Source organism: Saccopteryx bilineata, chromosome 6, assembly GCF_036850765.1.
Source record: "Saccopteryx bilineata isolate mSacBil1 chromosome 6, mSacBil1_pri_phased_curated, whole genome shotgun sequence".
Taxonomy (NCBI): domain Eukaryota; kingdom Metazoa; phylum Chordata; class Mammalia; order Chiroptera; family Emballonuridae; genus Saccopteryx; species Saccopteryx bilineata.
In genome coordinates this window covers 193430640-193445768 of record NC_089495.1, presented here as the reverse complement: position 1 = coordinate 193445768, position 15129 = coordinate 193430640, and the positions used below count along the sequence as shown (strand labels likewise).

General features: G+C 38.6%; 1 protein-coding gene across 4 annotated transcripts in view; it reads left to right on the top strand.

The window, feature by feature from the left end:
• NCOA3 (nuclear receptor coactivator 3) overlaps positions 1-15129 on the top strand; it is a 112349-nt gene that overhangs the window by 58799 nt on the left and 38421 nt on the right. For 3 of the 4 annotated variants that reach the window (XM_066235837.1, XM_066235833.1, XM_066235835.1), the window contains exon 2: positions 1785-1868. The exons of the other annotated variant lie outside the window; for it this stretch is intronic. The gene's annotated coding sequence lies outside the window, so the exon portion shown is untranslated. The remainder of the gene's footprint in view (positions 1-1784; positions 1869-15129) is intronic. 4 annotated transcript variants of the gene reach the window in all.

The following is a 15129-nucleotide window of genomic DNA, read 5'->3' as shown; positions in this document are numbered from 1 at the left end:
TACAAGAGCCTTCTGAGGTGTGATTCCCATTTAAGATGAGAAAACTCAGCCTCTAAGAAGTCTTAAGTTGACTCAGGGGTACCTAGCTAGTAAGTGAAAGGGTTGAGTTTAGATCTGTTGTACTCCAAAGCTTCTGCTCTGAATCATTGTGCTAAAAACTAGTTAGACTATTGTGGATGAGAAAGATGTAGCCCAAGAACCAGTTTATTTTGGGCATATATCTCAAATATAAGCTACAGACTATACTGTGATTACAGATAGATGTGTTAGTAGATATATCGGTTATTTATAACTAATGAATGGCACTGATATACTACCTGGGTTCTCGTCTTTCCCCTTTGTATACCACATATGTTGTGCTTCCACCTCCCACCCTCAAATTTACTGACATATCTTTAATTTGGGTTTCAAAAGGGTAACAGATTCTTCACATCATACAGTTATATTGTGGTTGTTGTCCCCTATCTACATGGGAATTTGCCATGGCTTAGATATGTTTTTTACTTGGAACTTGCGAATATCTCATTTTTTTCTTCTACCCCTTACCATCAGACCTGCTAAGTCCATCCTGAATGCTGTTAACTTTAGGGCTCAGTTATGGTTGTTTTCTTGATGTAGATAGTACTCTAGAGTTAGTGATAGATTGTTGCTTTAATGTTACATTTGGAAATTCATAAGGTGAGGTTTTAACTGGCTCACTTTTTTGTTGCTTTAGAGCAGGGGTCCCCAAACTACGGCCCACGGGCCGCATGCGGGCCCCTGAGGCCATTTATCCGGCCCCGCCGCACTTCCAGAAGGGGCACCTCTTTCATTGGTGGTCAGTGAGAGGAGCATAGTTCCCATTGAAATACTGGTCAGTTTGTTGATTTAAATTTACTTGTTCTTTATTTTAAATATTGTATTTGTTCCCGTTGGTTTTTTTTGTTTTTTTGTTTTTTGTTTGTTTTTTTTTACTTTAAGATATGTGCAGTGTGCATAGGGATTTGTTAATAGTTTTTTTTATAGTCCGGCCCTCCAATGGTCTGAGGGACAGTGAACTGGCCCCCTGTGTAAAAAGTTTGGGGACCCCTGCTTTAGAGCCACCTCCACATTTCCTGAAGTGCAAAAGCCTGCCAGTTAGGTGTTCATATATTTTATTGCAGATTATTTTGAAGAACTGCCCCTCATTTCCCTGTCTTTCAGTTAAAAATATTTCTTGTTTGTGACTCAAATGTAGCCTTTCCTGGGGGGCGGGGAATGCTTTTTTTTTCCCCTCTTACTTGCTTACTTCTCTCTCCCCTCTCTCCCTCTCTCCAGGATGTTAATATTGTCTTTAATTGTTATTTGTCAAACATTCCTTTTGTAAAGGTGGGGATGTCCCAAGTTCAGATTACCCATCTGGTTTGATGACATTTCAAGACTTGGAGCTGGTCTCCTCCATCCCACTTGGTGTTTTTAAAAACTGACAGACATTGTGTATGCCATGCCTCAAGCAGAAATACAGGATGGGCAAAAGTAGGTTACAGTTGTGAGTACACAAAATGTGCAGTTTATTCTTGTGTTATTATTTATTACTGTATTACTTTCCATATGAACAGTGGTAAACCTACTTTTACCCCACCTGTATGTGACAAATAAAGGCGTCAGCTCAAATTCTTAGAAGGGCCTCTTGGTAGCTTTTTGTTTGTTTGTTTCATATGTCTAGGGAAGGTAAAATGGGAAAAGTTAGTTTGTGTATGACTAATAATACTAATATTAAGAAAGGGCAATAAAATTCAACACATTTTTTTTTATTAAATCTTTAGGATCCGAATACTTGCTGAACAGTGGACTCAGAGACCAATAAAAATAAAAACTCCTACTTGAACGTCATTTGACTGGTTAGCCAGGTAATTCAGTTTTCCTTTTTGAGTTGATACTTTCTAATTTTCTGACTTCCCCCTCTGAAGATACTCTCTTCTTCTTTAATATATGATTTAATCTTAAATTTGTTTTATATTTCATGTTTTTCTCTTTAATAATAGTTGAATGAATGCATGGTGTTGGAATGTGTGAATACATATGTATTTATACACAGAAACATAACTTTTTGAGGGAGGGGGAAACTATGTTACAATTTAATATGAGACACTACTCTCCCACCCACTTTGTCTTTATGTGTGAATATTTTAATGGCATTTAGTCAAAACCTGACTCGGTCCCACCTATTTTTTTAATCTTATTTTTATTAATTTTAATGCAGTGACATTGATAAATCAGGGTACATATGTTCAGAGAAAACATTTCCAGATTATTTTGACATTTGATTATGTTGCATACCCCTCACCCAAAGTCAAATCGTCTTCTGTCACCTTCTATCTGGTTTTCTTTGTGCCCCTTCCCTCCCCCACCCCCTCCCTCTCCTTCCTCGCCCCCTCCCTACCCCTCGTTACCATTACATTCTTGTCCATGTTTCTGAGTCTCATTTTTATGTCCCATCTATGTATGGATTCATATAGTTCTTAGTTTTTTCTGATTTATTTATTTATTTCACTCCGTATAATGTCATCAAGGTCCATCCATGTTATTGTAAATGATCTGATGTCACCATTTCTTATGGCTGAGTAGTATTCCATAGTATATATGTACCATAGTTTTTGTTTTTTTTTCTTTTTTCATTTTTCCGAAGCTGGAAATGGGGAGGCAGTCAGACAGACTCCCGCATGCGCCTGACCAGGATCCACTGGCATGCCCACCAGGGGGCGATGCTCTGCCTCTCTGGGGCGTCGCTCTGTTGCATCCAGAGCCATTCTAGCGCCTGAGGCAGAGGCCACAGAGCCATCCCCAGCGCCTGGGCCATCTTTACTCCAATGGAGCCTCAGCTGCGGGAGGGGAAGAGAGAGACAGAGAGGAAAGAGAGGGGAAGGGGTGGAGAAGCAGATGGGTGCTTCTTCTGTGTGCCCTGGCCAGGAATCAAACCCGGGACCCCTGCACGCCAGGCCGATGCTCTACCGCTGAGCCAACCAGCCAGGGCTGTACCATAGTTTTTAAATCTACTCGTCCACTGACGGGCACTTAGGCTGTTTCCAGATCTTCGCTATTGTGAACAATGCTGCCTTAAACATGGGGGTGCATTTTTCCTTTTGGAACAGTTCTATGGTGTTCTTAGGGTATATTCCTAAAAATAGGATAGCTGGGTCAAAAGGTAGTTCAATTTTTAATTTTTTGAGGAATCTCCATACTGTTTTCCACAGTGGCTGCACCAGTCTGCATTCCCACCAGCAGTGCAGGAGGGTTCCCTTTTCTCCACATCCTTGCCAGCACTTACTCTGTGTTGTTTTGTTGATGAGCGCCATTCTGACTGGTATGAGGTGATATCTCATTGTGGTTTTAATTTGCATTTCTCTAATGATTAGTGATGTTGAGCATTTTTTCATATGCCTATTGGCCATCTATATGTCCTCTTTGGAGAAGTGTCTATTCATTACTTTTGCCCATTTTGCCCCACCTATTTTTATTATTTTTACTACCTTGTGAAGACTTGTTTTCCCAGATTGCTTGTTAGAGCATATAACATTTAATTTAATGTCTTTCCTAAGTTTTGTTATTGCAACAGAATAGAAAAATGGTTTAGAAAAAGTTGTCTGATAGCTGAGAAAGTATTTTTGCTTTGCTTATTAGCTGGTTGGATTTCTTTTTGTTAGTACTGTAATACCATCATTTTCTAGACTTGACATCTGAGTCTTTGACTCATACCCCCTTTGATACATTTAGTAAACCCAGGCCTTACCTGGTTTTCTATTTTCATATCTTTTGTATTTCATTTTCTGTTACTAATCTTAGCTTCCTAGGCCAAGACCCTGTAATTTCATGATTATTTTTCTGTAAATGTCTCTTTATTGCTTTTTTACTGTTTTTATCCACTTGCAATGTATGTGGGCATGAGGATTGATAATATAAACCAGTAGAACAGAGTAAAGACCAGAAAGAGATCCTGATGTTGAGTTACCAAAGCAATGCAGTGGAAAAAGAGTCTTTTCAATAAATAGCCCTAGAACGAAATATCCATACTTAAAAAATTGATCCTTAATCCTTTCTTCATACCATATACTGGTTTAAATCAAAATGGATCACAGACCTAAATATAAAGCTAAAACTATAAAACTTTTATAAGAAAACAGAGGAGAACACCATATCACTGACTCAAAAAAAGAAATGCACCCTCATGTTTATGGCAGCATTGTTCACAATAGCGAAGATCTGGAAACAGCCCAAGTGTCCATCAGTGGACGAGTGGATTAAAAAACTGTGGTACATATATACAATGGAATACTACGGGGCCCCTTTTGCAACAACATGGATGGACCTGGAAACCATTATGTTAAGTGAAATAAGCCAGGCAGAGAAAGAAAAATATCATATGACCTCACTCATTTGAGGAATCCAAGAAACAGTGTGAACTGAAAATGGAATTGAGACAGAAGAGGGATCAAAGGGACCAGAGGAAAAGAGGACAGAGGGAAAGGGGATGATAGGATGGGATAAACCTGAAGGGAAGGGGGGGGAGGGAGATGTTGAGGGGAATATGGGGGAGGGGGGATGCATTTGGGGCAACACTAGAATCTATGTAAACACAATAAATTAAATAAAAAAAAGAAAAAAAAAAGGAAAACAGGAGGACCTGGTAGTCACTGGTTTAAGTTACCACAGTTTTGCTTTTCTTGAATTTCATATAAATGATATTCCTCTTAAGCTTATATTATCCCTTTTGTAATTGTTCCACAGTGTTTGGGTATTTTGTTCTTTTTTCTCTTTGTATTTCAGGTTTGGAAGTTTGTATTGGTATATCTTCAAGTTTACCTTTTTCCCCTCTTAGCTGTGTCTAGTCAGCTGATGAGCCCATTCAAAGGCATTCATTTTTGTTAGTGTTATTTGATTTCTGTTATCCCCATTTACTTCATCTTTCTGCTTATATTACCCATCTGTTCTTGCATGTTGTCCACTTTTTACATTAGAGCTCTTAGCATATTAATCATTGTTAAAATGGCTCATTTGGTTTCCAGTTTTTAAAAAAAGCTATTCTTAAGGAACCTGCTTCTTTCCTATTTACTAGCAAACTTTGGAAGCTTCTTTGCATATATCATCAAATCTGTTTTGACATTTTAGTGCTTGTGATTTCTCACTTAAGAATATACATAGGCCTGACCAGGCAGTGGCGCAGTGGATAGAGCGTCAGACTGGGATGCGGAGGACCCAGGTTTGAGACCCCGAGGTCGCCAGCTTGAGTGCGGGCTCATCTGGTTTGAGCAAAAAGCTCACCAGCTTGGTCCCAAGGTCGCAGGCTTGAGCAAGGGGTTACTCGGTCTGCTGAAGGCCCGCTGTCAAGGCACATATGAGAAAGCAATCAATGGACAACTAAGGTGTTCCAACGAAAAACTGATGATTGATGCTTTTCATCTCTCTCTGTTCCTGTCTGTCTGTCCCTGTCTATCCCTCTCTCTGACTCTCTGTTTCTGTAAAAAAAAAAAATGCACGTGGTCTATGGTGATGGCGGGGTGGTAGAGAGGAGGGCTTAAATGGTGATGGACGAAGACTTGACTTGAGGGGGTTGTGAATGCACATTGTGGTTATGGAGATGTGTTGTAGAATTGGGCACCTGAAACCTGTGTAATGTTAACCATTGTCACCCCAATAAAATTCAATAAAACAAAAGATTGTTGGCCCTGGCCGGTTAGCTCCGTTGGTTAAGAGCGTTGTTCCGAAATGACAAGGTTGCGGGTTTGATATCTGGTCAAGGCACACACGGAGAGCAACCAATGAATGCACGACTGAATGGAACAACAAATGAATGCTTCCCTTCCCCTCTCCCTCTCCTCCTCTCCTTCCTCTCTTCCTTTCTCTGTCTCAAAAAAAAAAAAAAAAAAGCTCTGGCTGGATACTCAGTTGATTGGAACATTGTCCTGGAGCATGGAGGTTGCTGGTTTGATTCCTTGGTCAGGTCACATACAGGAGCAGCTCGATGTTCCTGTCTCTCTCTCCCTGCCTCTCTCTTAAAAAAAAAAAAAGATTATGTGTGGTCACGTAAAAATTTATACACAAGTGTTCATAATAACATACCCCCCCCCAAAAAAAAGCCACCTAGTAAAATATGGTATAGCCATACAATGAAGTATTACTCAGAAATATAAAGAAATGAAGTACTGATATTTGCTATAACATGGATGAACTAGAAAGGGTTATGCTTAGTGAAAGAAACCAGTCACAAAGTGTACTTGATACTGTATGATTCCATTTGTATGAACTGTCCAGAATAGGTGAATCCGTAGAGACGGAAGGTAGATTAGTGGTTGCCTAAGGGGTTGGGGTGGAAAAGAGATTGTGGAGGTGGGAGATGGGGAGGATTAGGGGAGAGACAACTAAAGGGTATTGGGGTATTTTTGGGGGGATAATGATAATGTTCTAAGATTGTGATATTTGTACAACTCTGAATATACTAAAAACCATTGAATTTCATACTTTTAAGTATATGGTAAGTGAAATATTTCTTAGTAAAGCTGTTAAAGAGTATAGCTGATATAGTAAGAGCTTTGTGATGCTATAAAGGAATTTAGGAAAAATATTGTTATCTTTCTCATGTCACTGACCTCAGAAGGTTTGCTGTCTCATTCCTGGGTTGCACAAATAACAGCAGAGTTTTTGTTCTTTTCCCTTTTATTTATTCATTTTAGAGAGGGGAGAGGGAGAGAGGTAGAGAAAGAGAGAGAGAAGGGGAAGAGGAACAGGAAGCATCAGTTGCCATATGTGTCTTGACTGGGCAAGCCAGGGGTTTTGAACTGGTGACCTCAGCATTCCAGGTTGATGCCATATCCACCACAGGTTGCCACCACAAGTCAGGCAACACCTCAGTTTTTCTAAAACTTCAGTCTTTGTTATAGTAGCCAATCTGTAATTATAGGGTTAATGTTAATTTCAGTGCAGTATCTTTTTCATGTGTCAAAGTTGATATCAGCCCTGGCTGGATATCTCTGTTGGAGTGTCCTCCCAATGTGCCTGGGTTGCGGCTGGATCCCTCGTCAGGGGTTGTGCAGGAGTTGGCCAGTGAATGCATGAGTGGGTGGAACAACAAGTCTGTGTCTCTCTCTTGCTCTCTTTTTCTCATTTTCTTTCTAAAAAGTTATATAAAAGAATTTATTCTTAAAAAGATCATACCCAGACTTATCTACACTTTTCTATTGTTTATTAAATGTTTGTAAGACACTTATGGGGGTCTTGCAGCAGAATGTTTAGAAACCAGTTTTGTTCCTAAGCTTATAATAGTAATTAAAAAATTACCAAGAAAGCCATAGTTTTGGTGGCTTTGCTGTTTGGGGCTAATGAAGTGCTGAGGTTACTAGTGGAAAAGCCAAAGCTATTTTACTTGAGGTGATCAGACCACACTTAGTCCCTGGCCCTCATTTTCTTTTCTTAGGTTTTAAACTTTAAGAGTCCTCTTTTATGGAAAGAAGACTGATGACTAGTGACATTTAAAATGGGAAGTAACTGATTCTGTGACAATATATAGGAGAATATTGATGCATTCATTTTGAAAGCTTAAATATGTTGAATTTAGTGTTGATCAAACAGCAGCAGTCTAATTTAAAAGGTTCTTTTTTTTTTGGAGCAGAGGTCACATACAGAAAAGATACTTTTAACAGGAAATTCCTATTGATAGTTGTGTTTTATTAAAGTCAAAGACTATAGGTGAAGTGGTTTGCTTTGATGGTGATCTTTCAAAATATGTAGAGAAAACTGTTAAAGTTTTAAGACCCATCTTTGCCATGAACAAATATCTAAATAGCTTTACTATTCCAATCACCACTTTTATGCTCTTGGTGAAAATGGATGGAGATAAGGTTTTAGTAATTGCTCATAGTCGGGTTCATGAAAAGGACAGTTTTATTGGACTTGGAAAATATAGACATAAAAATGGTCAGATTGGTAATATAGCTCTTGTAGTACTTAATTTTGAAACAATTAAGAAAGAAAATTGGCCTAAATATTAACTTAACGATGTAAAAGTGGTTTGCTGTACAAATAGTCTGGTTTATTATAAATGGCCCTATCTCTTATGGGCCAAACTCTTAATCACTTTCTTATGATTCTCTTTGTTTCCAAAAACTGTTTTACTAAGAATATGTTTTTGAATCTGTGTAGTATTTAACATATAAAGCCAGCATTACTATGAAGCTGATATTGAAAACCTCTCAACTTCTGACCTTGAATAGGATTTGTTCTGTATAACCATTACATGCTGTTGGTGGATTCAAAATTGCCTTTTCTGGAACTCTGCTTTGTGAAAAATAGTATGTATTGGGCATGAGTGCATGACAGCTGACATTTATCAAGGATAACAGGGCCTTACTCATTTTCACATTTTAAAATAACTTTGAAAGCTTTGCATGTGCACACGTGGTCAACATATGTCCTAAGATTTAAATATATGTATCAATGAAATGAATTATCAATCTTTAATGAGTCTCATATTAAACATACTATGAATACACAAGCATACTGTGAGAGTGTATTTTTTGAGTGCACAAAGATCAGTTTAGGTTATTTAATTTACTTCTGTGGAATTTTATCCTTTGTAGTTTTAAAAATATAACAAGTAAAAATATGTTTAATGTATTCCAGGTAGCACTTCTAATATACAATGTGTGATTTGGCATTTGTTTCATTTCCCTACTATAAAACTTGACCCTAATATAGAAAACTGAGTTATAGAAATTATTTTTCTTAGATCAACTACTAGCATATTGCTTTTCTGTTTGAAAAGATTTTTATAGAGCTAGTTATTTGACTGGAGGGTGACATAAAGAGAATTGGAATTGTATGACTTTAGTTTTGGGTCCTTAGCTTTTAAAAAATTGTCTTTAAAATTAGATTGTGATAATTTAAGAATTCTGGAATAAAGCTGCAAAATTATTTGTTTGGCAAATTTGTTAATTAAAATAACACCTTTTTATGGTTGGAATGGATTTCAGATACTACAACCCTTCAATATATTGATATGCAGATCACATTGACTTGCTGCAAGGTAACAGGAGACATGCTTTGACTTCAGAAGATAAATTGGTCATGCACAGCTGTAATCCTCCTGTGTTTTCATTTTTAGACATAATTCAGTCGTATGAGGCTCTGGGAAGTAAGTTAATTTTTTGTGTGTATGAGAGTTTTTACTGGAGCTTTGATAAGCCTGTTTTGTGATGTGAAGCTACCATGTGAATTGTGGCTGTTTCTTTACTTAAATACCTCTCTCCCAATTCTATTTGAAATATAAGAAGCCCAAGTTCCATTCCTTTCCAATTTTTTTGGCAGTTGAAAAGGAAGCCATTTTATTAAGAATGATGATAGTGAAAGAAATTTTAAATTTAAGCTATATAAATTGCCAGTGTCTTTATATTTTAAAACATTGCAGAGCTATTAATTATGATTTTAACATAAATTTTCAAAGAAGAAATTTTCCTTAATCACTTGTGATCCTAGTGCTCTTTCTAATAAGAGCTCCTGTTTTGATAAATTCTTTTGACAGAGAAGTGTACAGTATCAGAGGGGTTTAAAGAATATATTTGAAGTATTTACATAAGAACACCATAAGACCACTACCATAAACTTTATTTGTAGATCTTAGCACTTTAGAGGATTTAATACTTCCCAAAAGATGTCTCTTTAGTCCCTTAGGTACCAAGTAATTTGCATAAGTTATTCAGCCAATATAGGAGTTAGAAGCCACAAATACTACATTGTTTCCTGAATTTATCTGGATGGTAGATGTAGTTATTTTGGAATTATGGAGGCAAATCTGTTATTTAAAAAAATAATCTTGATTCTTGAGGAAGTAATTTTTAAGTGTACTGTTTGCTTTATTTTTTTGGCATATGGTTTTTATTTTTATTTTTATTTTTGGCATATGGTTTTTAATTCTTCAAGCGACTTTGTACAGGTGATGGCATATCCATCTTAGAGAATAGGAAATTAGAGTTCAGAGATTTAAATTGGTTAATATTATTCTGGGATTTATATCAACTCTGAAATCTCTCCCCTACCCCTTTTTCACTGTGTTGCATTCTGGTTGGATTCATCATTTTTCTTGTCCAAGTCATTTGTGTGTGTGTTTTAGTATAGTCCAGGAATTCATCTTGTCTATTAAGTTTGGTTTCAGATATGGGTTTAACTTTCCTGTGCTAACCAAATCTGAATCATTCAGAGTTTAGACATTTGATGCTCAGATAATAGGCAATACTGTCTTTTTAAAAAATACTTTATACCATCTAAAGGTTTAGAATTTATTTTTTTTGTAAGTGAGAGAGACAGAAAGGAAGAGAGATAAGAAGCGTCAACTCCTAGTTGCATCACTAGTTGTTCATTGATTGCTTCTCATACATGCCTTGGGTGGGTGGGGGGGCTCCTGTTGAGCCAGTGACCTTTGGGCTCAAGCCAGTGACCATAGGATCACTTCAATGATCCCATGCTCAAGCCGGCAACTCCACGCTCTAGCCAGTAAACCCAGGATTTCAAACCTGAGACCTCAGTGGCCCAGGTCAATGCTCTATTCACTGTACCACCACTGATCAGGCTAGAATTCATTCTTTTATAACCACTTATTTATTTTTAAGATATATATTATATATATATTTCATAGTTGTCAAAGTTTTTTTTTTTTTTAGATTTTATTGATTTTGGGGGGGAGAGGGTGAGAAGCATCCGCTCATAGTTGCTTCACTCTAGCTGATCATTGGCTGCTTGTTTTATGTGCCTTGACCAGGCAAGCCCAGGTTTTCGAACTGGTAACCTCAGTGTTCCAGGTGGGCACTCTGTCCCCTGCACCACCACGGGCCAGGCCATAAACATTTATTTTAAACTTATTTCCAGTTCTATTTTATTGGGTTGTGAATTTATCTTCAGATATTGATGAATTTCTTGGCCATCTTTCTTAGCTCTGTTTTCAAATATGCTGGGGAATTTTATTTTTAAAAAATTGACTGATTCTAGAGAGAGAGAAGAAGGGGGAGAGAGAGAGACAGAGACGGTCATTTGTTGTTCCACTTCATTGTGCATTCATTGGTTGCTTCCCTCATGTGCCCTGACTGGGGATTGAACCCAGAACTTTGGCATTTTGAGATATCACTCTAACCAACTGAGCTAATTGGCCAGGGCCTAACACTGGGGAATTTTAGTTTACAATGTGCATCTTGATGATGTGAAAGTGATATGCATTTAAAGTAGAAATGTACCTTGAATTTTGAATTTTGACCTTTTCCTGGGCTAGTGATATGTGTGGTACAATACTCCCTCGTGATTCTGGACAGCAGCTACAAGGTCCGGCTCCCAGTCCGCCCCTCTGTCATGGGGTAAACAGCCGACACTAGTGTATTCATTCTGAGTTACAGAAAAACCCAACCCACTTCCCACTTAGGATTGTCCTTGTTAAAGCAGCAATATTTGCTCATTTCATTAAACCTTCCCTTTTAGTATTCTGTTTAGTGAGAATGAAAATCATGGCAGAAAGCACTTCTAACAAAAATATGATGGTTGTCTTGGGGAAAAGCACTTGGGCAGTTGGCTTGTGTGTTGAACTGACTACTTTCTTCAAGGAATACCAATTTTACTTGAAAAAATGACTGAAAAACTGTGGTTACTAAAATTTGAATTTTGGCTGACAGTGTCATAAAATTGAGCAAAGTGAGCCTGTCACTTCAAGGAAAACATCTGATGGTATTTGTTGACTGATAAAATTTGAGCTTTCAGGTGAAAATTGTTGGTAAATTTGAATCTGCCACTGTGAGTATGACAGCTTCTCAGTACTCAAAGACTTTTAGGATGACAGGGGTGGTGGTATTAGTGTGGAGTGTTTGATATTGTGTAATGAAAATTTTGAAAATCTTGATCAGTGAACTATTGCTACTCAGGTGACAATGTTCGATGTTACAAAATCATGCATGGGTAAAAAAGATTTGTTCAGAATGCAAAGTAGGTCCTTATATTTTAATGTAACAACATGAAAGTTCATTGCTATGGTTTCAGATTTCACTTTGCAACTAATCTTTAAGAAAGTACCACTTGTCAAGTTTTAGCACAGGGATCCCCAAACTATGGCCCACGCATGCGGTCCCTTGAGGCCATTTATCCGGCCTCCCGCAGCACTTCCGGAAGGGACACCTCTTTCATTGTTCATTGGTGGTCAGTGAGAGGAGCACTGTATGTAGCAGCCCTCCAACGGTCTGAGGGACAGTGAACTGGCCCCCTGGGTAAAAAGTTTGGGGACCCCTGTTTTAGCATAATATCAAGGAAAATTATATCTAATTATCTGTAAAAGGCCATTGAAGTGGCCCTTCCTTTTACAAACACATGTCTCTTTGAGGCTGGATTACCTTCTTATAGTTTAACCAAAACAAGATATTGCCACCGAGTAAATGGAGAAATACCTTAGAGAACCAGCTGTCTCTTAAGTCAGACATAAGATTTGTCACAATGGAAAAGCAGTGCTACCTTTCTCTTTGAGTTGTTTTATTTCCAAAAAGTTATTTTTCATAAAATTGTTTATGTTAACATATAAAGCTTTTTGGGGGTGCTCAGTTTTTTTATAATTTTTTTTTTAAATTTTTTACAGAGACAGAGAGTGAGTTAGAGAGAGGGATAGACAAAGACAGACAGACAGGAATGGAGAGAGATGAGAAGCATCAATCATTAGTTTTTCACTGCGTGTTGCAACACCTTAGTTGTTCATTGATTGCTCTCTCATATGTGCCTTGACCGCGGGCCTTCAGCAGACTGAGCAACCCCTCGCTGGACCCAGCGACCTTGGGTTCACGCTGGTGGGCTTTTTGCTCAAACCAGATGAGCCTGCGTTCAAGCTGGTGACCTCGGGGTCTCGAACCTGGGTCTTCGGCATCCCAGTCCGACGCTCTATCCACTGCGCCACCGCCTGGTCAGGCAGGGGGTGCTCAGTTTTTAAAGAGGTAAAGGAATCTTGATATCAAAAAGATTGAGAAGTACTGACCTAGTAAGTTTGGTTGGAACTCTAGAAGCATTTGACGTGAACCTTTCACCTTGCTGTATGTTTGTTGCCTGTAGCGTATCCTGTTCCTGCTTATAAAGCTGTCTCTGTTCTTTCCTGCTTAAACATGAAGGGGGCCTGAGAAAAACCAATAAAGTTTGGCCAATTTCAGGAACATGTAGCTGCCCTTACTCCGACTCTTTCTTTTAGTAGAAAGAACCAAATTGACTGTGGAAGGTTAGGACTTTGAATAACTGTATAATGTTGTGTACTATGTCAGTACTCAATTGTTCAGGCTTTTGAATCTCAGATCAGGCATTAATTTTCATTAGAGACCTTTTATATAACAGACACTACATTTTGTGATTCTATACTTACAAGATCAGCAATTTTCAGCTGGTGTGCCACAAAATTTTTAAAACATGCAATACCTGACTATTTAGTCAGGGGCACTGACCTCTTTCCCCTTAGATCAGTGGTTCTCAACCTGTGGGTCGTGACCCCGGCGGGGGTCGAACGACCAAAACACAGGGGTCACCAAAGCCATTGGAAAATACGTATTTATTATACAATACATTTTTAAATAAAATATGTATTTCCGATGGCTTTAGGCGACCCCTGTGTTTTGGTCGTTCGACCCCCGCCGGGGTCGTAACCCACAGGTTGAGAACCGCTGCCTTAGATTGTCAAGTAAAAAAATGACAACAGCTAACACAATAGCTGTCCATTGTGAATGCCCTGTCTGGAACCATAAAAGTATAGGTCACAGAGTTGCATCTTGTTGGTAAGGTTGCATCTGATTGGTTAATTCTTGGTACCAGAAATCCTTATATATAAGTATAGGCACCTGTTATTTTAATGCTGTTTTTAAAAAAATGTTTATTGATTTTAGAGAGAGGAAGGGGGGAGAGAGAGACAGACAGACACAGGAACATCGATTTGTTCCCGTGTGCCCTGACTGGGGATGCAACTGGCAACCTTTGCCTTTCAGGACGATGCTCTCACCAACTGAGGTGTCTGGCCAGGGCAGGCACCTGATTTTTATAAAAGGCACTTTGGAGCAAAAAAGATAGATAATTACTATTTTTTCTTTTTTGTAAATCAATCAAAATTATGTCAGTTTTTTTGCCAGATCAGCAAAAAATAGATTTTTTGAGGTGCCCCAGAATTTATTAATTAGTTTATGTGTACCATGAGATGAGAAAGGTTGAAAATTATACTAGATTATTGATCCTGACACTGGATCATCAGCTCATTGAAGGCAAAAAACCTTGTCTGTCTTGATGAGCAGTTCATCCCAAGCACATGGCATAGAGGATTAGATCTCCTTTGTCTGTGGACAACACTCAGTGTGTTGAATAGTGACCACTCTTTAAAAAAAAAACCCACAGGCCCTGGCCGGTTGGCTCAGTGGTAGAGCGTCCGCCTAGCATGCGGGAGTCCCAGGTTCAATTCCCGGCAAGGGCACACAGGAGAAGCAAGCGCCCATCTGCTTCTCCACCCCTCCCCTTCTCCTTCCTCTCTGTCTCTCTCTTCCCCTCCCGCAGCCAGGGCTCCATTGGAGCAAAGTTGGCCTGGGCACTAAGGATGGCTCTGTGGCCTCTGCCTCAGGCGCTAGAATGGCTCTGGTTGCAACAGAGCGACGCCCCAGATGGGCAGAGCATCGCCCCCTGGTGGGTGTGCCAGGTGGATCCTGGTCGGGCGCATGCGGGAGTCTGTCTGACTGCCTCCCCGTTTCCAACTTCAGAAAAATACAAAAAGGGAAAAAAGAAACCCCACAAAACTTTATTCCAGTTTTATTGAGAGATAATTGACATGTGTCACTGTGTATGTTTAAGGCGTACAGCATGATGGTTTGATTTACACATATTGTGAAATGATTGCCACAGTAGATTTAGTTAATATCCATCATCTCATATAGATAAAACAAAAAGGGAAAGAAAAAAAAATATTTCTTGTGATGAGAACTCTTAGGATTTACCCTCTAAACTTTTCTAGATATCATTTAGAAGTGTTAACTATAGTCATGGGAGAGGGGGATGCATTCGGGGCAGGGACACTAGAATCTATATAAACAATATATTAAAATTTAAAAAATGATAAAAACTATAGTCATGGTACATTACATTCCTAGT